Raw genomic sequence first — 23003 nt, forward strand, 5'->3', positions numbered from 1 at the left:
GTAAGTGCGACTTCAACGGAATGTTCTCATTCATTTGAACATAAAGAAATACCTGAATGTCATTATTTTTTCTTTAATAGAAAACCCACAAACAAAAGCGGAAGGAAGAAGTAGAGCCAGCTTGCTCCCAGCCAGCCTAGGGAATGTGTTGTGAAAAAAGTTGTGTCTGTTGGTACTCAAATGCAAGCAGGTTTTCTTGACAGCCAGTTGCCTTTGTTGGGATGGGTGCTGTGCTTAAGGATCGTAGCCTCCTAAAGCCTTGAGAGGTGGAAAACTCAGCCTTTCTTCTGCATTTCTCTATATTTCAGGCTGTAGTTTTGCTGGCATCACCTGTACCTGTACTAACACACGTTTCACCGGAGGATGCTCCTTTTCAGCAGGTTGTGTGCTGGAAGTTCTGGGTTACGAGCTTCACGGAAGAAATGAGCGGGTATGGAAGTAGCAAATGTCAAAAGAAAAGCCTCAAAAATGCATTTTGACACATACCATGTGATTTTGAAGTAGTTATCTCTATCTTACCACTCTACTTGGTGCTCGGTCCTTGGCAAATTTTCCAGCACTTGCTGGAAGCTCAGTTTCTTTCGGAAACTGTCTGCCTCCGTTTGATTTAAATAGAGCTGCACCTCGTTGTTCATCACTGTTGCAAACTCACTCTTTAAAGTTCACAAGAGAGCTGCCATTCGTCAGGAGCTCCGCTCTTCATCAGGATCCCGAATGCGCCCGTTAGGCTTAGGATAGGAAAAAAAAAACCCTTAAATGACCTAAATTACAGGACCGAGAGCCAGGAAATTATTAAGCAAGCTGTTCTGTTGATTAATGGAAAAAAAAAAGAGTTCTTGTCACAATCAGATAGGTCAGCTGATGGGCAGAAAAGATATGGGGATGGCTGAGCAAGCTATTTCTCTCCCCAAAACCAATGTCAAACAATACGGCATTATTATATTCACCTTTCAGAAAGCTTCATGCATTTTACCAGCCATGCAACATCTGGTTTTGAAAACATCATGTGTTTGTTGCAGAGAGTTATATTCCTATTTTTCATCCTCAGTGTGCTTCTGTGGGTTTGCCACACCTGCAGAGAAATAGTGCTCACTGAAAGGAAATACTTTCAGAGCAGCAAAATCGCAACTTCCAAAGACAGACAGCTACAAGTCGAATTAAATTGATCATTAAGGCTTTAATCAGGGGTTTTTACAACAGCGTACAGTTTCAGTAGCACAACACGGGCTGCATCCTTGGTCAGAAGAAAAGCCATCATAGATTAATGCTGAGCAAGGCACTCTCTGCATTGCCACCTCCCGAGGGAGAAGGAAACGAGGATCTTTGCAAACTTTGCCAAGCTGGTAGGGGAAAGTGATGAGAAAGTTCACAGTTCAGGCAGCAAAATCTAATTAGCCGCAAACCTCATCTCTCAAGCACTCAGGCAGCTTCGAGATGATTCAAGGGCACTACTGCTGCTGAGTGTCAGGAGGAGCACTTCTGGCAAAAAAAAATAGCTCCATGCCAAGTGTTTCTCCCCAGGAAGAGGACCTTGGCTGGTGTTTCGCTCAGGAAACGCATAGGGTTAAACAGGATGAGCTTGCAGAAAACCTCCAAAGAGGAAGTTTCAAGTTCTGGAGAAGAATACGTAATTCTCATGACTTTGATCGAAGCAATTGAGGCAGAGTTTTGCTTCCTGATTGCTCTTGAATGAAAAAGTTGGCTTGGGCCTTTACATTTTTTGATTTTTGATTTTTTAGATTTTATTTTCAGATGGAAATGATACACATTGAGAGAGAGAACATCTCCTGGCAGTACCTGAGGTGGCTATACGAGCTCTGCGTGGCCATGCTGAGATTCATTAGATACTTTCCTGTAAAACAACCTGCAAACCCTTTGAACCAAAGGTGCTGCTGTGCATCAAAGCTGAATTGTTAAGATATCTGCTGGAATGGGGATGGTTTGCTGCGACTGCCATCAGAAATGTGAGCAAATCTTCTGGGAGGCATTCTGAAATGGTCCATTTAATTCTCAAATATCCCGTACCATCTAGAGCAGTGCCTGGGGAATTGCTGGCTCCGCTTTTCAGAAACTAGGTCTGCTTGTGTGCTCAGCTCTACAGAAAGAAGCGACAGGCATCTTGCGGCGCTGGGGCTAAAGAGTAGATCTGTGCAGCAGCACAGAAGTTGTTAAACAGAGTGATTTCTTTAAAGGCAGTGGTGGTGGTGCTCAATATCCTGAACTACAGTAAAGCTGTAGCCTGAAAATGTGACTTCTTGCAGATGGAGTACCATGAGATAGCCAGGAAAAGAAAAAGAAAAAGAGGAAAAAGGAAAAGAAAAAGAAAAAGAGGGAAAATGAAAAAGAAGAGGAAGAGAAAAGGAAAAGGAAAAAGAAAAGAAGAAGGAAAAGGAAAAGAAAAAGGAAAAGGAAAAGGAAAAGGAAAAGGAAAAGGAAAAGAAAAAAGAGAGAAAAAAGCAGACTATGTCCTCTAAGTAAATCAAGTTCACTTCTGCAGTTACAAAAAGAGAAGAGAAATCTAAGTGCATCAATGAGAAATGCCCCCAAAAAGGTGTAAAAAGGGGATAAAAAGATTTGGATGGGATAAACAAGTAAGTGTCACCGGTAAGAAGACATCTTAGCACCAGCTAAGAGACTTTCAGGTGTCACAAAGAGGTGTTTTAAGCATTACAATGCACTGAAGAAAAGCCTGGTCTTTGTTAAGTAGGTGGTACAGCAGCAAAACAGCAGAAATTTTTATATAAATTTAAAATTCAATGTCTTTACATTTATTTGTTTGTTTGTTTGAAGGTCTGCAACCATTACTGAACGTGCTTACGTGCTTCCTTATGGGTGACATCAATTCCTTGCTGCGCTAGAGTTAAATAGGTGCTGGCTAATGAGTTATTGATCATTTGATGGAAAGTGAGGGGTTGAAGAGACTGACATCGTGGAAGGATAACCCTCTGCCTGCTGAATTGATGGAGCCATCACTCACGGGGTTATCAAAGTCAGATATCAAAAAAAAACCTTCCTGGGTCATTTAATCTGCCTGCCCATATATAAATATGGCTGGTCCAGGAAAAGGATAAAAAAATGTTTGTAAAGTTGAAATGTTCCATGTGAACGTGTATGTTTGGAGGAAGAAATAAATAAATAGGCAAAACTGAAAGGAAATGGTTATATTTGACTTTCTCGTTCTGTTTTCCATTCCGACTTCTGTTTTGTTACCACACTGACCTTGTAAAAATGAGTATGTTGATTTCACAGAAAAACCTAATTTTCATTCTGTCGTTGCAGTGCTCTGAATTCGGGCGCTTTGCAATCTGCATTATGACAATCTTATTTCACCTTTGGAAAAAAAAAAAAAAAAAAAGCGCAGAAGTGCAGCACATCTCTCTGAAAACAGAGTTATTATTTTTCTAGTCAGGGCCACTTAAAAACTCTCTGTCCAATCTCTTTTTAAAGTCCTTTTCCAATGGGAGAGACTAGGTTTTTAACCACAAGAACATTTTGAAGAAGAAGCTCACGTGTGTAAGGAGCTGCAGACGTTCCCTACTGAATAACCGATGTGATTTTCTATTCGTTTTGCTGGTTAGTCTATAGCTCCTGTGCTGACATGTAATTCATATAGGAATTCATACAGGAAGCCTGAGTACCTCTTATTTTGAGAAAAACAGGCGTTTCTAGCACTGGGATTTTCGTGCCCTTGCAGAACACCTAGAACCAGTGCAGATGCAGGTGCTTAAAAATCAAGAGGGCTAAATACGAGGAACAAAACTCACTATTATTTTAAAATAAGATCTGGAGGGTAAGTCCTTCTGCTCTATGCCTGGAGAGGCACAGGAGAGCAGGGAGGCTCTGAAGAGAGGTTCGGGATCGGCAGCAGACCCCCCAACCCATCCCATTTTGTTCAGCTCCTTGGAACAAAACATGAGCTGCTCCAGGCTGCTGAAAACGTCGTTTTCCAGCTTTTTAAAAGGATTTATCTGCGATGTCCAATTAAAGTATACGGTTGTAAAAAGGCAGTTTGAGGGAGGTGATGCCTAAATCTCGTGCACATTTAGTTTTGCTTTTGTTTGAATGGGTGACCGATAGAAAACAGTTCCGTGAGCTCGTTTCCAACTCAAATCACCTCTAGGTGTTTTTTTGAAATATAAGCCCCTACCAGAGGATGTGCCCAGGTTTTTAAACGGAGTGGAGCATTTGGGAAAGGAGGAGAGTGGTCTCAAATTAGCCTACTGAAAGATTAAATGGAAAAAGAAATTAAAATTAAGAAGGAAAAAAAAAAAGTTAAAAATCAGGAGTTCATTTAAGCTTGCTCGCAGGCAGTTTTCTCTTGGGGGTGTGTTATTCCAAAAGGCAATCTAGAGAGAAACACAAGCTGCTCTTGAACATTTTCTCTGGTGCAGGACGTGAGATAAACATGTGTTTGCCTGATACTATCAGCTTGAATTTTCTTTTTCTCTTAAAATGATCCTTGATTCTAGATGTAAAGATGTAAAAGATGTAAAGAGATGTAAAGAAATAAATATAACTAAAAGATGTAAAGAGATGTAAAGAAATAAATATAACTAAAATGATTTTTGACCAATATAGATGATTCTCAGTCAATACTGTCAATTCCAGGTGGAACTGAAGCCTGGGTCTGACCCATCCCAATCCACTGCTGCCAATGACAAGATCTTTATGCAGTAACTTCAGTCACTGCTAGCTCTAAACTCCTGGCCAGGAAGAAAAATCTCTCTTTCTCTCTTTTAACTACACAGGTAATACAGAGCAAATATGCTTCTAACTCCATTAAGTGCCTATTTACCTACCTAGAGGAAATAAATTCAGGTCTAGGGTCAGCTGTGATAGGTAGTTGAAGAGTTATTTTTGCTCACGCTTGGTTATCTCACCTATGGGTTTAGCATAAACCTGTATCTCTCCTGTTCTTCAGAATAAGATGATTTTGTCAGGGCCAAGAGCATAAATAAAACAATTTGTGTGCTGCACTTGGGATGTCCCAGTGAAACAAACACAAGTGTATTTATTTTTTTTTTTTCTATTAAAATCACGTTTGGAAATATCAAAAAGCCTTTTTTTCTGGCTCGTTGATTAAGCCAAGTGGGAAATAATCACCTCGGAGCACTCGTTTTTGAGTCCGAGTCCCTCGGAAGGGCCCTCACGGTTATTTGTGTTGTTGTTATCAGCTTAACAAGCTGATTGTGTTTGCCTAGCTGGAGCTTTGAACGTTATCAGTCTTGAAACCTAGGAAGGCTCACTGCTCTGAGGGTACGTGAGGCTGGCTGGTGAATGTTTCATCACGAAAGAAGAGCTCTGTCTGCCCCACACCCTTCGTTTTCAAGGAGGGGAATTGCTTGTGTCCATTAAAGAGGCATAAATTTGTATATCTGAGGGAAAGACACTCACCTTGCTGAAGGCCTTGGGTTGGTAGGCAAACGTTTCCGTGGATTATTTGAAATTTGGGTAGCAAAGTCGTCCTTACACAAGAAGATCATCCTAAGGTGAATCTTTCCGAACTGTTAACTTTTCCTTTTTCCCCTAAAAAAATATAAATGCGTTAGCTGGTTCAGAGCACAAAACACTTAACAGAGGGCTACATCAAACCCTGTGAACTGTGCGTGCCACCAGCCCGAGAAATAAACCCAACTTTATAGCCCCGGAAAAAAATAAGGTCCTTTCCAGGCAGGTGAGGGGTATTTTGCCAAAGTGTTAACTACACAGGAGAGTACAACTGAGGGCAGGAGTGCTCTGCCTGCTATTACACTTCTCAAGAGCACATTAGAAGGGGATGCATCTCTGCTATCATGACACGGGAGAGCCTGGCCCACGTCTGGAGCAGAGATGCGGCAGAGCCCAGGCGATGCTCTCCTGCTCGCCTTTCTCCTAAGAACGGCAGGTGAGACGGTGCTAAAAGCCTTTTGAAGTGCTTTGGTAGGCATCTTCTGCTTCTTCCTCACCGCCAGGGCCATGACCCTGTCAGGGAAGGAAATTAGATTTGTTTGACATGGTTTGTTCCTCAGAACAACACGGTAGCTGTCTCCTTGTTCCTCTCCTAAGTGTTTGGCAAAATGTTGCAGCCCCGACCGTGCCCACGGCACCTTACAAAACAGCCAGGTTTTCTGATGTTTTCTGAGGCCAGAAAGCATCAGAAAGCCCTGGCCATCCCAAAGGATTCCTGACCCAACACGTGTGATTAATACCCTGCTTTTCCCAGCTGATGCAGAGAATCACGAGCAGCTGCTGCTCTTGACCAAAAATAAAATAAAATAAAATAAAAAATGCAGTGGCTCATTTAGGAAAATAACCTTTTATTTCCTTTTCCTGCACGGCCACTGCTGAAGGAATTAACCTTGATCCATCGGCTCTTTGCTGGAGTTTCTGCAGAGGCACACCTGCCATTTCCGTGCAAGGTCCACGCAGACTCTGTCCGAGGATTAATCACAAATTCATCTCCCCAAACCTGACGTCTAGCACTTGGCACACTCTGGATTCCAGCTGGAATTAAGACTTGAGCAGCTCGAGTGGCGATGACGGATGGTCTCCTCTTGTTAGTAAACATTTCCAGTATTTCAGACCTCCCTGCAGCCCTTCACGTTGTCAGCCGTGAGATATTGCCTCCCACTTGAAAGAGTGCCAGCGAAGCTTTAGGGATGGCCGTCGTCCCTCCACGAGGGACACCCACAAAGGACAGGCCTAGGAAAATATATCTCCGGCGTTATGCCTCTCATCCCTGAAGCCCATGAAGGTCACTTTCTCCCCAGTCCTGTTCAATACCGGTCCGTAGAAAGGTAGCTTGATCAAAAAGGTCAGTTCAGCCCAAGAATTGATCTTTCTGTCTGATCACAAGGTGTCAGCTAAAAACCTGAAACAATTTCTGGCCTCTCTGTTTGCCAAGAAATGCCACCTCACCTTGTACCTACCCCTCTCACCCCTTTTCTGAACCTCAGCCATGCATCATTTGAGCTATCAGTCATTCATAAACTGATTAAGAAGGACATGCTTAGACATCAATAAGAAAATACCTCAGCCTGGGTGCTTCAATAATTCTCTGAAGCCTTCTGAAGCAAGGGCAAGACCTCAGTCTTGATCTTTAACTTCCATAATGGTCTGGGATAAAGATGCTAAAGGATCTGCTGACGTTCCTAGGTGAGGACTGAGAATGATCAGCTAACTTCTGGGGTCTTTCTTTTCTTCTGTCCTTTCTTCAGGACTTTCTTTTCAAGCATCAAGTCCACTCCTTTGACCTGCCTGCCATAATACCAACACCAGCCGGTGTCTACAGTTCAAAACCAAGTCTCACCGACACTGAATATTCAATTAAATAAAGTTTTTTACCCTTTATTCCCTCTTGAGGAGAAGGTGAGGGAGGCAATGACACAGGCAATGCCATCAGCAGGACATCAGCAAGACTCCCCAGGTACTCCCATGAGGAGAACGGTGTGTAATTACTGCTTCTTGATGAAAATTCATCTAAAATACATTAACATTTACCTCAGCTTTGGACTGCAAGAGGCTGCTGCATCACTGTATGGCCTCTTTGTAAAACCTCAAACCATCAGCTCGTCTCCCAGAGGCCGGGCGTTGCAGCAGATGGTGAGACTGAATGTCAGGCTGAGGAATCGCCCGTGAAACTTTTTACTGCTGATTGCCACAAATGGGCTTCGATGAAGCCCAGAGGAGACAAGGAGATTGCTGTGTCATGAGACTCTAAGGGATTTTTACCCAAGAACCTTCCCATAAAAAGTGCACGTCAAGGGGGATCTACAAAGCAGGGCAGTATGTTGTAAAATAGGCCTCTCACAGTTTTAAAGGAAAATAAATTATTTGTCAATGTAATAAATTGCTGCAGCTTAGTCACTACGATATACTGGGTGTTTTGTATTAAATCATTATAATTTCACTGCAATAGCTCTCGCCTTATCGAAATATTTCGGTGAATCCGGTGCTCTGGCTGCTTCTGATACGGGGTAAGAGCTGTGGCACGTAGCTCAATCCATCAGCATTTCCATCTTGCCAAAGGGATAAATATTCAAAACAACCACAGAGAAAACACCACAAAACACAGCATCTCAAAGGCTTAAGCCTTTATATAAGGACATGTAAAAAACATGACAGATTTACTTCACAGGGGGCATGGAGCGAGCGGTGTGGGGAAGGAGGAAATGGGGGATGGCCGTGGGTGGCAGATACTTGGATGGAGGGGCTGGGGAGCCCTTTATGATCTGTTTCCCAATATCCCTGCCAACTTTTTGGACGTGCCATTGCCACCTTCCAGGTAGGTAAGATGAGGCCTAGACAGAGTCAGCACAAGCGGCTTGCCCAAGGTCACAGAGGGAGTGACTGACAGAGCTGAAAATAGGCCCCGGGAGCCCTAATTACCAGCTCTCTGTTCCAGCCACTAACTAGCAATCAGGAATGATTATGCAGCGAAGGCTCCCGTGTCTTACCAGAGGGTTCATTCCGCCCTAGCACCTTGCTGTGAGCCGACGTGTGGTGGTGCAGGGAGAACATCAGCCTTCTGGAAGCCCCTCGTTCGATCAGATTTTTAGCAGAAGGCCTTGAGGGTTGGCCCTTCCCTGCAAGAAACACCACCGTGAAGCTGCAGCATCCCCTTTAACTCTCCCCTGGTTCTGTAGGACCGCTCCTTTCCTCTCGTTTCCCTAAATACACTCAAACGATTTCCTTGCACATTGCCCAGCAATCCACATCTAAGCGTGAGGTTCCTGTGCTAGCCCGCCGGCACCGCCTCCCTCCCTTTCTCACACAGAAAGCTTGCAAAAAACACTATAAAAATTATATTATCCAATTCCCACTTATTTTTTGACAGGATTTTCAGAGTCAGAAGCTGTTCCTTATGCTACGATTCCAACCCTCGATGTATCTGCTAGTATTAGTGGATTGATGGCTTTCGAGCTGTCCGAGTACTACAATCGATACTGGTGAAGGAATGGGTTGGGTAACCATGCCAACACAACTTTCATGCAAGACTGGAGGGCAGGTTGGTTTCTCAAACATTGAAAGGGAAGGTAATTAAGGCTGATGCTGACGAGACACACAGACAAACGAGAAATCGCTGCAAGTCGTCTGGAAATCTTTTCAACGGAGAAATAAGGCGAATGCTGCAAATGAAATTAATTCCGGGGATAACGCTGTGAAAAGCGTCGCCTTTCTCGAGCAGTCGTCAGGAAAGTTTTCTTCCTCAGTTGTGCATATTTGGGTAAACGGTGGTTTTCTTTTAGTTACGTAGATATCTGGATTTTCCAAGGGTTGTTTCCTACCCAGCTGATTTTACGTGTGGATCAAAACCTTTTATTATTGTTATTTCTATCCCATAGTTCAGACAGAGCCCATCGCCCGAATAAAGATATCATAGTCGAGCCCAAGGATGTCAAACTTACATCCAGCATCTTGCCTATGAAACCTGGTCAATCTCTTTCCTGTACCCTTCTCGGTGGCTTTCTTTGCCAATTAAAATTCATTCACTGAGCTCATTTGCCTGGGATTTCTTTTCTTCCCTCTGGGTTTCGGGAGCTTGTTGGACTCGGAGCCCTTTGTTCTAGGCACCTCACATGTCTTTTTCTAATTTCTCTAATTTCTCATGCTCAGCGTTGTAATTGCCTGATCATGTACACTATCTTCTCCGAGCAAGCTCAGAGGAAAATTTAAGTAGGCATTTTTAAAATTTTAATTAATTTGTTAAATGAACATAGCTCTAACTAACACCCTTCTTCTAATTCTGAGTCGTGCCAAGCACAGTTTTGGTTTTACCCTCCTAAGCCCAGGCTGTGGATGGCAAAGGCGCATCCATCCCGCCTCTTATTCACTCTTATTGACTCAGATTAGGAGTCAGACAGCTCGGTCTTTGCTTTCCCCTGTGATCAATATAAGAGGAACAAGTGGAAAGAGGAAGGCTGGAGGATAACCCACATAACAGGGGTATCTGTCCTACCCAGAGGTTTGTCCTCAAATGGGAGTTCACATCCCCTCTAAAAAGCCAATTGGCCTTGAATGACTATAGACTAAAATTAAACCTTTCTTTCCTTCTTTTGCAAGCTATGAAAAAGCAAACAGCCTTCCCATAAAATTAATGGGAGGGAAAACGCTCAGCTGCTTTTAAAATGAAGCTCGAATAACGTGGCAGAGACAACCTTGTTCAGCTGCCTAAAAGAAGAGGTAGCCGGGCAATGAGATTACTTTTATAATTTCGTGTTTCTCTGCTCGCAGCTAATTGCCTGACTTGATAGTTTAACAGTTTAGCTGGATTAGCGTCTAAAGAGCGAGCGGATTTATTAATTTTCATACAGCAGCTGTACTCGTCGTTTCCACTTGTTAAAAAAAAAAAAAAAGCATGATAAAGACTTCATTTTTAATAGCGTGTGTTACTAATATCACCACTAAAACACCTGATACCGGGGTGGGAGTTACAACACAAGCTTTTGCTACCTGTATGTATTTATCTATTGATTAAAAAGGGAAGGCAAGGGCCCAGCAAAGCGAGCTGCTATGAATTTGGGTGCTTGAATTTCAGGGGGTGGAAGGCTCTCTGCCGTGGGAACCTTTGCTTTCTGTCCCTTTGCCTCGTTCCCCAGGTCAAACGCTGCCTGCTCGCCGTATTGCCATCAAAATGCAAAACGCACAAAGGACACCGAAGGATAAATCTCCAGCTCAATTTGGCAGGAGGCAGGCCAGCCTGTGCGCTGGGGACTGCTGCTGGTCTGAGGCAGGGAAAGTTAATGGTTCTGGGCTGTTAATATTAATGGTTACGTCTTTATCTGCTTCCCCCACTGACTTTCCCTCCGTGTTTCAGCCCTGGAAATCGGGCTGTGTTTGAGTTACTTTCATGAGCGATGGAAAATGGAAGATGCTAAAAGAAATCACAGCTTCCGTGGATTTTATCCTGTTTTATAGTCTCTTATTTATGACTCCCCATATATCACCAAAACCTCTCTTTCTTCACAGACCGGTTTGTATTAGCCACATGGGCTGCCGGCTGCCTTGCTTTCCTACGTCTGAATTGGTATTTCAAGATGAAAGAGAGGACAGAAAAGGGAAAGAAGATGAAAAGAAGAAGGTCTGTAGTAACAAAAAAGAGTCTGTCTGGGAGTGGGAAAGACTGGGATGGGGAGGAGAGGCTTGACGTCTTCATTTGCCACAGCCAGGGCTTCAGGAGGGGTTTGAGCCCTCCCAGCCCTCTAAAAAGATCTCCAATAGATCCAAAAAAAAAAAAATCAAAAAAATTATTGCTTTTCTTCCATATGTCTTGGTGATAAATGAACTTAGCTTTTCAACGCTATATATAAATTTGGAGTAGCTGCAGAGGTACCAGCAGTGCTGTGCTTACGAGCATCTCCCCCAGGATTAGCACTACCTGCAGGCCAAACAGAGGGGAGATGTGGCAGTGGGCTGATGCCCGAGGAGCAATCTGCCGTGCCAAGGGTCTAAACTTATTTTCTGGGTTAATGTGGTCAGGCTGTGCAGTGGTAAAAGCATTGTAGGGCCAGATCTCCGCTGACTCAGGCGAATCTACGCATTTACAAGGTGTGTTTGGATACAGCAGAGGCAAAATAAAGTCCTCTGGGGATGGTAGGTCCTCCATCAGTTAATTGACTGGCTCGTTTCAGCCAAGCAACGACAAATAGCTAACTTTTTTTTAATGAAAATGAAATAACAAAGTACTAATGTCATTGGAAATGAATGTCGTAGCTGGTAATGATCTCCTGCTGCAAGTGTCAAGTCATTTATGGAAAATAAAGAGAGAAAAGAGGCAGGGAAATGGGTTGTTACACTTCATAAGTGACCTTCATCTGGCTCCAAACTCCAGCCTGGGAATGTTGTTACCAATCTACCAGTGAATAGATAAAGAAAATGCAGAGAATCAAATGTAAATGGAGAAATGGAAAAATGAAGCAATTGCAGGCATGATGGTAGAGATTTGACAACGTGGTCTGAAAGCTCTCAAGTCATTCAAAAGAGACAAGGTGACTGCAGTGGCTATGACATCAAGGCTTACAAAAGAATTTTACTCCAACAGGCTTAGGAGAATTAAGACAAATTCTGGGACAAATATGTGGTAATACCATATTTTTCTTTCATGAAAGCTAATGCACAGACCATGCCATCGGTATGCTAAAGGAATTTTTCCTCTGGTGTTTGATTAGCAGGGCCAGAAACAAAATGTCTGATTTTTATTATTATTATTATTATTCTCCCTTCATTTCTTCCTTCTGCAACTTCTGGTAACTTCAGGAAAGGAGGATGCAAAACTGCTGCAAGGGGTATTGATGTAATTGAGATTTTCAGTTTCAAGGTTTTATCTTTTCCATGTTAATGTTTACTAAAGACCGTGCCAGAGATTAATCGTGATGGATGATTCTTGCAAGGTTTTCAAAATCATTTTATTTATGTTTAAAAAATGATTCAGAAGGCTTGCCAACAACTTGTCTGAATCATTTACTTGGGCTTGGAGCAAATTTAAATCTAAGTTCCTTCAGAGGCCTGCAGTCCCACCCTGTCTTCACATCCAAGCGAACAAGCAAAAAATATATTTCACAGGGAACAAATAAACAATTAATTTATAGAACACAAAGCATTTTGTATGAGTGGAAACACAACCCCTTTTTTTCCTGAGGATTGTTTTCTTCTTTCTTTTCTTTTCCTGTTTTTTTTTTTTTTTTTCTTTTTTTTTCCTTTTTTTTTTTTCTTTTTCCTTTTGCAACCCCACCAAAAAAAAAAAAAAAAAAAAAAAAAAAGGCATGAAGTTTATAAACTACTCCACTGGCTTTCATAGTTCCTTAGACTAATTTTATACTCATTACTGAAAAACCATTTGGTAGCAATGATTTTTGAGTCCTTACCACTGTGGGTTACCTTGCCTGTGGAAGGAAGAACCAATTTTAATGGCTGTTAGGCACCTACATATTTTGCCACGAGGTTTAAACCCTTGTGTTTTATCCCAAAACTCATGTGAGTTTAATTCACTTGAACTTCATACCTGTCAGAGTGCTGAATTCAGGTTATGTGTGTGTGCCAGGAATACCCCGGTGACTGTTTCAAAAGTGTAATTGCATTTTTGTCCTTGGGAAAACAGGTGTTGTGAAATCATTAATATTATTTATGAATAGCGTGATATATTAATATTAATTTCCAAAAAGCTTTGCAGTCTTCAGGAGCTGCCCTCAGCTTTGGAGTAAGCACAGCACAAAAGACACCCCTAAAAACATGGGAACCTGCCTCATGTTGGGATCTGAAGTTCTCTCAGAGCATTTAAAAGCTTTCAATAACTGACCCAAGAATCAGCTTCTACTCACTGATCAGTCCCCAGTTTAACTCTTGGAAGCGTTTTAGGCAAATCTGGGTAAAGAAAGAAAGAGAGAAAAGCTTAAAAATTGTGTAACGTTAGCTGTAGTGTTATCAGCCAACTTAGGTGCTTTTGCATTTAGAGTATAAGTACATTAATTTGCAAAATGCTCAAATACTAGTGACAAGTACCACGCAACTGCATAAATTGCATTATAAATGATAAATAATAACGTATACAATACAGATTACTATGGTAATGCTGTGGGATCTAACAACTCTTGCTTTTCCTTCCCAAAGACTTGCTGAAACTCGCATTTGCTACTTGCCATAACCATTTTTCACCCTGCTTCTGTAGTTTTGTGTTTGTCCTCTCTTCCTTCCATCGGTCCATCTTTCCTTCTTCCAGTATTACTGTTAAGGAATTAAGGTCATCATCAATCACCACCAAACGGGAGATTTGATTGAGTTTTGGGGGCTGCTTTGTGTATTGCAGTGGAATAAGATGCAAGGCATTAACACAAATGTTTAAATAAATGCTGAACTGGGATAAGACTCCACTCTAGCTTTTCTCTTTAATGCAAACATAAAATTAAATGAATCATCAAATATGGAGGTAGATCAGTTTCTCCTAAGCAGTCTCTGTAGGGAAACCACTTAAAGTCCTATCACGGTAAAAAATAAATGATAGTCTAAGCAAAACAAACAAGCTCTCCTTAAGATGAGGTAAGGGGGAAAAAAAAAGCTTTAAATGAGTAAAACAAGGGTTCTTAGATCACTTCAATTATCCCATAAGAAATGTAGTGTCTTTGCAATATAATTTACTTCAACTTGAAATGCCCTTTATGTTTCCAGGATGCGTGCAGCAGCAATCATAGGAGGAGGGAAGGTGAATACCTGGCTGTTATCTGTCAGCAATGGGTGCTGACATTTACATCGATGGCAAAGGCCGAAAAGCTGAATCCTGGAAACGTACCTGAAGTATTTACTGGTGCGACTTACACCAAACTATCATTCACGTGCTTCCTGGAAATACAAATTGGACCATATGATCTTTATCTGGATGTCCTTTATCACCCGAGCACCTCAAAGCTCCACAGCTGGGCCTGCAGGGCCCCATGAATGCGCCCAGCAGGCCTCAGGGGCACGTCAGAAGAAGGCCAGGCTTCCTTTTTTCCTACAACCATGACAAGATTGTTTGTTTTTATATGTTTCAGAGGGGTTATTTTTAATTGTTTGTGGCGATTTGTGAGAAACGGAGCACTGTGTGCCCCAGATACGTTGTTAGTGTTATCACAAATCTGCTTTTAAAAGGCCAAGGGAATCCTGGCTGTCATATCTTCATCTGTCATATGGGTGCTGCTTCATACGGAGCAGCCAAAAGTGAGCCAGGTCAGAGGTTTTGGGCTTGGAACAGCTTTTTTTTTGCAACTTTCAGAAGCCCTTCTGGCCCTTCCCTTCCGTCAGGTCTCCGTGTGGCTGGACCTTCGTTCCCACATCAAACCAGCTTCATCTTTCATCCTCACGATACTTTCGGGCTTTTTTTTTTTTTTTATTTTTCCCTCACTAAATCAGAGCACGAGCAACTTCTACTCGACCTTCACAAAAGCTGAACTTTCCGTGCATCTCTGAGCTCAAACGGAGCCAAGGAGGCATTGACGATGTCGGTCACGCTCCTCCCCTGGCTGTCTCAGCCTCTTTCTCTCGGCTCATTTTAAAAATTCCTTTTTTTGGTGCTCGAGGGCCGGGTTGTCTCTCACCTCGGCTTTCATCCTAGGATGTGACTTATACATAGATTTAATTTTGCATGCCGGAGAAACCCGTTCACTTCAAAGTTAAACACAGCAACAGGCTGTTTGCTGGATCAAGGCCTACATTTACCTTGTCTCGCCCTGTCTGCCCGTTTCCACAATTACTGCCGCTCCTCATTTACCTTTGCAAAGTACTCATGAAAGATCTCTGAACCACAGTCTCTCCTAATCAAAGTTAATGGCAAAGCTGATCCTAACTTCAGCAGAAGAAGGCTCAAGACTTTCGGTCCAAGACTTGAAACAGGAACTTGATTTCCTCCTTGAAGTGTGTACTTCAGCCATCAGCTGCCCGGAGTGGGAATTCAGGAGATTTCAGTCTCTGCCGAGATGCTCAGCTCACGTAAAAGTTAAAAATCGCTGTCTGATTGTGGAGTTCTCACACTTTAAAGTTTCTTCTTTCTTTGCTTCTACAAAACACCTACACCCAGGTCATAATTTTTGGCGTGTCAGGCTATGAGAGTGTTTTTTTTTTTTTTTTTTCACCATGCACTTATCATCATCCACAGTGCAATCAAGCATGCGGTTCCTAATTTTAAGGCACATTTCGAAATGATGAGTTGTTGTTAGGAGCACAGCACCGGTCATTAAAATTTAACGTGCATTTATGAGAGTTATTTCAGGCACGGACCTCGTGGAAGACCTTGGCAAGAAGCTGCAGCCAGCTCCTGCCCAGACCTCACTCAGCTTTCTGCCACGTTCAGCCCCTTCACTTCCAAAAAGAAACACGGGGTGTCCCTGGCCAGGGGCAATTCCAAAGCCTTTCACTGCCAGCAAACATATTTGGCTGCTTTTTCTAGTGAATGAGCTTCAGAAGCTGCAGTCAAGTCACCTCTGTGCCCTTGGAGGAGATGGGCAAAGCACAGGGAGGCTCTGCTGGAGCAGGGATGTCCTTGTGGGAGGTGGGGTGGAAGAATGAGGGGGAGAAGCCTGTCAGATGGACAGAAGGGCATGAAAACCTGATTTTACACAGACCACAGGGAAAAGCTACAGGCTGAGCATCTCATGTGCAATGAATGTAGCCTCAGATGTTAAGTGCTCGGGAGGCAAAATAACGCACGTCAGCTGTTTCTCTATTTACATGCAGAAAAAGTTCCCCCTCCAAACCCATTTGTTTGACACCTCACTGCTCCGAAACGCGATTTTTTTGCAAATTCCTTCGTGGTTTCGTTTGAAGGTGCTCGTGCTCTCGGCGGAAGATCACAGATGGCTGCGGCGCCGCTCCTCGTGCAGTTTGCTTCATTCTCATTCCTCAGCCTGCTACCAGCGATCAGCTGCACAAGGACACACCTGTGGCTGGGCACAGCGTGTTCGGCACGCCAGCATCTCCGGGGAAAGCCCTGGCAAGGAAACGGATGGGAAAGTGGGGTTGTTGTGCTCTCAGTAACCCAAAGCACGTGCCTGCAAATATCCGAAGCCAGAAGGAGAAATTATGTTGGAAAAAGTTGGTGCAGGATAAGAGAGGTGATGGGAGCAACTGTAAGAGCTGCTGCCAGAGCCACAGATGAGAGAAGGGGGACTGTCAGTAAAATAAAAGAAAGAAGAGCAGCAAGGACTCGGTTACAGCTTTGCAGCTTGGGCTGAGAGACAACTCAGCATCCCCGAAGCAGAGCCGACAGCTGATCACTCGTTTGGTTTTGTTTTGCTTTGTTTCTTTTGCTTTTCAGTTCAGGCGCCGAAAGCGTGGAAAAAATATTTGGGGTTTGGATCAAAACGAATACAGTTCTCACAGGCTAAAAAAAAAAAAATAATAAAAAAAGGAAATAAAATGCTTTCATCACAATAAAATGTGAATACGGTCTGGGAAGCCATCTGTTTCGTATCCGAGGCACTCCTGAAATACCGAAAGAAATGAGGGACTCGGTTCACACACCTGCAGGTGTTGGAGTCTTTGGAGTAATGGCAGTCGATGTTTTCCTTCACATGGCAAAGCTGGGCTCGAAACTGTTGCTGGGACCCTACAGCATGAGGCAGGGAGCGTGGTTTGGGGTTGGAAGACAAGTTGAGGTCTGCCTTGGCCTCTGGCAAATAGCTGCTACCGTACATCTTTCAGGGCTGTTATGAAAGAGCCAGGCAAGGAAGAAAACCTGGTACAGCGTTTGAAAACAAAGAGCGAACAAAGGCATCCATATTAACAATATCCTTTATTACTTTTGGCTTTAAAGAGTGAATTTTTTTTAAAAAAAAAAGATCTTGTTTGATAGCCTCTTTTGGATGGCACTCCAGATGGGAAATAAAAGAAGTTTCCGGAGAGAAGCTGGAGTGCTTGTTACGGGTCTTGTTGAAGTCCTGCGCTGCTCCCCTGCATACCAAGCAAGGCTAATGAATGCAAAAAAAAAAAAAAGAGGAGTGGAAATACCAGCAAAAATCGAAAATATTTGTGTCTGTTATCACCAAAACAGAGGCTTTTTATTAATAGGGAACTTTCTGAGCATGCACGCGGCATTATTTTCCACTCAGCTTCTCCGAAAAGACCGAGCTTGCTTAAATCCTCTAAGATTTGGTTACTACACTCAGGTGCCTTTGCAAATCCCGGTTTTATTTAACAGTGTGGTGAGTTTTCTAATTTCCTCGGCCTGCTCTGCCTCACGCATTAGCACCCTGGCAGGGAGAGGGGCTGTCTGCTTGTCTAGCAGGGGAAACCATCGGGTTTCACCTGAAGACAAGGCTTTGTTTCACGGGGCTTATGAAAGTGTTACACGTCTCGTCACACCCGAGTCCCGCTGGGAGTTATGAAATGAAAATCCAAAAGACCATGAACAGCCTCATCTTCCCCTCGTAACTAAAACCGAGCGGATTAGTCCAAAACACGTTCCTGGCAAATTTGGGCTATCTGAAGCGCCAGGTGCAGTGCGGATGCCTGCATTTGATGCAAAGGCACAACCGTGCTGGATTGGCACTGAACAGCTGAGGCTGTACCCAAACCTGGCCAAGGTTTGTGCTGAAATCCAGACCTGGCTGCTCTCCCGGAGGGAGGCGACAAGCACACATCCATCCCTTTGCAGGCATTTAGTCTCGCTACTCCGAAACGCAGCCAGGTAATAAAAGTGATGCATGAACCACTGCATAAGTCAGCGATCGGCGCAATATAGAAAGTCAAAGTACATGTATAAAATAATCCCTTCAGCCCTTAAAGCGGCGTCAAATCCCTCCTTGGCTGGAGAGCCCTTTCTAGAACTGTGAAAGATTTTCTGGCTACTTTATTTTAAATGGAGATGTCTTTGGGAGAGCTTCCCTGAGGTTGGAGGAAAAAAAAAAAAAAAGAAAGAAAGAAAAAAGTTAAAGACAGGGAATCAAAGACCCAGCAGATAATACTGCAAAGACCTGTTATCCATATGGCTCTGAGTTGCAGTCAATTTTCTTCTTTAATAGGATTATTTCTTTGTCAGATATTTATATTCTGCTGCATGGAAAGTTTATAGAACATGCAGCATTGATATATTAGCGCCAAGCAGATTTATTCAGTTAGCTGCTCAAATACTCGTTGTAGCCCTGCTGGGAAGGGAAGGTTTTTCTCAACTTAATAGTTTTTTTCCTTATCAGATATTCATTTAAATGGTTTGCCTATAAATACAGGACATGCCGAGACATGGATGCTATAAATATTTTACAAGATTCAGCCTTGCATTATGCATTCCTTTAGCCGGACATTAATGTACTGCAGCTACTACAGCCAATTTTGAACAAAAAAAACCCACAATAACTCTAGTTATTGATAATAAAAAGTTCACTGTGGTTTCAGAGAAGCCCCTCATGCTCAGCCTTTGCCGTGCTTATGCTGAATATTAGCCCAGGCTTTAAGAACTGATGTTTTTTCCCCCCACTTTCAGAAAGTTTTCGATAGTTGCCATGAATTGAATTAAACTTTTAAAATATTTTAATTTTTTTTTTTTTTGGTAGCTTTTTAATTTAATTAAATGGAATGAAACGTCGTAAATTGGAAGAAGGGAATTTAATCAAAGCTATATTAATATTTGTCTGATTGAAAAACTGCTTGATATCTGAGGAAAATGGGGACAGCTGACAGGAAAGGGGACGACGGCCCGAGGGGCAGCGTTTAAATCCTTTATTTTCTTGTATGTAAATCACATAAATCATTCCATCAACCTTTCGGTGGAATACACAGAAATACCTTTTTAATTAGTGTTTCTGGCTCTGTAGCACACTGTCGGCATTGCCAGGTGGCTGTTTTGGGCAGCCTCACATCACCGTGGGTCTCACTGGTGGCTGCTTTGGATGGTGAGAGATAACACAGAGATGTTTCCAGCCCCAGTAAATCCATTTTTCCAACTGTATCTCAAGACTCCAAAACAAGGACAAGGAGAAACAGCTCTTACAATGCAAAAATAACTCTCTCCGTAACAAGTTTTATCTTTTTTTTTTTTCTCATCAGTGCTAAGGTTTTGTCTCTTGCCCTCTTTTTTAATGAACGCGGCAAATATGCGCAGTTCTGAATAATGAAATTGTGGGGAAAAAAAAAAATCGCAGAGGAAAAGTGTAATGATTCAGGCAAGACCCTATTATCTTCATCCAATTTCATTAGTGGCTACAAAAAGCTGTTTCCACTTACTCAGGCTTTCTTTTTTTTAATGAAACTTGGTGAGCTGGAAAGTTAAATGCCCGTGTTTACAAACACTGATCAAAGGCACCTAATTTTGGAGACGGTCTCGTGCCCCGACCCTGCGAGCTGTTGGCTTCCTGGGCTCCAGTGTCTCATGTGAATGCCCTGGGTGCCCACCCCTGGCCCCACTTTTGTCCCTATGGGTCAGAAAAGCAGCAGAGCTGCTGACAGCCATGCCCCAAAATAGGGCACAGAGTCCAGAGTCCATCCTCCTGGTCACAATATTTAATACGATGCTGAAAACGGGGCTTGCTTGGCTGATCTGGTGCTCGGGGTAAGGACGAAATGTAGCGTGATCCACCCCGGCAGCATCCACAAAAATCACCCTGCAAAAAGAGGACGTGGTTAATGGGCATTGCCAAGGCTGGGGAAATTTTAACGCAGCCGTTTCGGGAGCTCAGACACGTTATTTGTCGAAGCTGGGAAACAAATCCAGCTCTTCCAAGCCCTTTCCTGAGGGCAGCCTTTTCTCTGCAAACCAGAGCAGGGCTCACTCTTTATTTTTCAGACGCTACAAACAAACTCGGGGGTGAAATCACTCACTCAGGATGTCAAAGAGCAGGATGCGAAGCCGGCGGGCAGAAAGTCTGCTTGCCAAGCTGAGAACCATTTGTGCATTTTGCATGAAACCCCGTGGATAAAACAACTTTTTTAACTGGCATCACGGTTTGTGGGGCTCACTGCTCTTTGGGACAGGGGTTCAAGCCACCTCCATGCACAAAGCTGCTCTGACAGTCAAAAAGGACAAAGCCTCTGCTGCCGCTCTGATTATTTTAATCCATGAAATTAGTCTTTTGCTCGTTTTTCTCTCAGCTCTCCTCATCCCTTCCTCACGAGGAGCCCCCTGCCAAGTCTGAGTGGTGCTGCTCGCAGTCGGAGTGTGGATGACACCTCTTGTAAGGCCATTTCGCAAATTACTTGATTTCAGCATTGGAATATTTATTTCCTGATTTTTCCAACATAAAAACGTCCTCTATTGCGGCATTAAGATAAGTGCGATGACATTACCTGGCTTAACTCTGCAGGGGCAATAAATAACAGCCCGGCTCTTTCCAATTGCTTATTATTTTTCCTTAATTTCAACCTAATATCAACCTGAGACAGTTCTGCAGCTACTCTGCATTCCTTTTATTACCCCCTCACCTCCACAAATATATCTGCTAATGGGATTTTGGGCATTACCATAACGCACAGCCCTACTCGAGACCTTAACTCTGCCGAGGGACGTCTGAGGCTGAACCTCAGCCCTCTGTCCTTGCCCAGCGATCACCCCCAGCACCATCTATCTGATGAAAATCGCTTTTGGCACACCAGTGCCATACGAATCAGTGGCAGAGTCATCCCCATGCCCAGCAGCGAGGCTTCAAAAGGAGACAAAAAAAAAAGGGGTCTCCATAAAGTCAACGTCAGCCCGCGGATGAAGATGGAGCACCTCGAGCATCCCTCGGTGCTGCTGCAGGGCACGAGGGTGATCAATCCCCGCTGCGCTGCTGGTTGCTGATGTAGTGTTGGCATGTTTTAAACTATTTAGGAGCAGATATTTTGGAGAAACAGATGATGACTTCACCATTCTCTAGGCCTCTCGTTTGAAAAATGACCTGCAAGGAAAACAAATGAAGGTGTAGGGCCCCTTTTGTTTTGTTGTGCCGCACCAAGACAGACTTGGTTTGAATTAAAGGGCATGGAAATGTAGTCCTTTCAGGTACACTTTTTCCCCCTAGATATCTTGTAAGACTGGAGAGTGCCTCCGTGAAGGAGAACACCTTGTGTTTTTGGGAGATAAAAGCTGCCTCCAAGCTGCTGTGCTGTGGGTGGGTTGGCCCTGGGGGTCGCCCAGGTCCTCCCCACGGTGCCGTGATTTTTGAAGTCAGGCTGTGGTTTCTTCCTGCAGTGCTTAATGACGTCTCCGTTGCCTTGTTCCCAGGTTTTTCAGCGCTAACGAAGTCCTGGAAGGCAGGAAAGCAGTAGGGCAACATCCTTCCTTGCGCAGGCAAACACACGGGGCCTTGCTTCGGCACACAGGTCGAGGAGCTGGGGGTTCGCTTGCGCACTCCAGATTTATAGAAAATGGTGGGGGAAAAAAAAGGAAAAATACAGAAAAAGAAACGGGAGACCTGAGAGAAAAAGTAAGGCAAAATCCTAAGTCATTCTTTCATTTTCTTTAACTTTTATTAGCTTCTATTTACTAGCTGAATAGTATATATATATTTTTTTAATTATTATTATTATTTTTTTTCCCCATGGGACCATGAAGAAATCATAGTTTTGATCACTCTGTCCCAGCAGGTTTGGGTGTGGGATATCAGGGATCCTGTATCATCTCCAGCCGTTTACCTGGGCTTCTGGGGGCACACTGGAGGCCCAAGCTGGATGCTGAGGAGAGCACCGCTGAGCCCTGCCCACCACCTCGACCCCAAGAGATGGCTGGTCAGCTCAGGACGAAGCCCAGGCATCAGCAGAAGTGTTAGGTGAAGCAGTAAAACCCAACAAAACGGGGGCTGTTTGCTTTATTTCAGCTCGGTTGCTAAATAGGGAGCGTCTGCCTGGGGCAGCAGCGCAGGCAGGCGTAGCGGAGCATATTGATTTCAGGCTGCTGGCAGGCTGCATTGCAATTCCACAACGGAGCCAAAAACCTGGTTTCTTCCCAAGCTGGGGTGAAACATGAAAAATTCATAGCTTTCTCAAAAAGGAAATATTGTGAAGGTATTTGATTTACTCACATTATGTTTCAGCAAAGTCGGAACATTTCCTTCTGAGTTTTATGCCTGGGCTTTTGCATTGTAATATCAGCTGGAACATATGTAGCTTTAAAGCAGGATACACAAAAAAAAAGTCAAAATATTTATAGCCCAGGCAAATACTTCACCACACTGAAGCAAGACTGCAATAAAACATTGTGATAATTTCCTGACCATATTCCATAAAATGCATTATGTTGCAGTGAAATACCGGGATGTCCTCAAATCAACAGTTTCTGGTGTTCGAAAGGAAAATAAAAGACTGATTTTATGCTGGGCTTTGTAAACCAAGCTGTGGCTCAGGGTTTTAGCAGAAAGGAGCCTGGCATGGCCAAAAAGCTCTGCCTGCCCCAGGTAAGACCACACAGCCCCAGAGCACACACCCTATGTGGAAATTACTCCTGAAAAACCCTAAAGACACCAGCTTTCAGGCCAAAACCACCATTGATACGGCAGTCAGTTTGACTTAAAGTGAAACATTTAACAACACTTTCTTCTAAACCTGCTGCTGATTTATATTCCCCCTGCTAACATTATTTTGTTAAATGAAAA

The 23003-nt window shown here is 43.4% G+C and overlaps 1 long non-coding RNA gene across 1 annotated transcript; it reads left to right on the forward strand.

Moving 5' to 3' along the window:
- The first annotated feature begins 320 nt into the window (after window positions 1–320).
- On the forward strand, window positions 321–3130 carry LOC116500362. Its single transcript, XR_004254283.1, has 3 exons — window positions 321–430; window positions 1740–1964; window positions 2791–3130. It is a non-coding gene; the product is annotated as an uncharacterized LOC116500362 (long non-coding RNA).
- The last annotated feature ends 19873 nt before the right edge of the window (window positions 3131–23003 follow it).

The sequence above is a fragment of the Aythya fuligula genome, chromosome Z (genome assembly GCF_009819795.1).
Source record: "Aythya fuligula isolate bAytFul2 chromosome Z, bAytFul2.pri, whole genome shotgun sequence".
NCBI classification, from domain to species: domain Eukaryota; kingdom Metazoa; phylum Chordata; class Aves; order Anseriformes; family Anatidae; genus Aythya; species Aythya fuligula.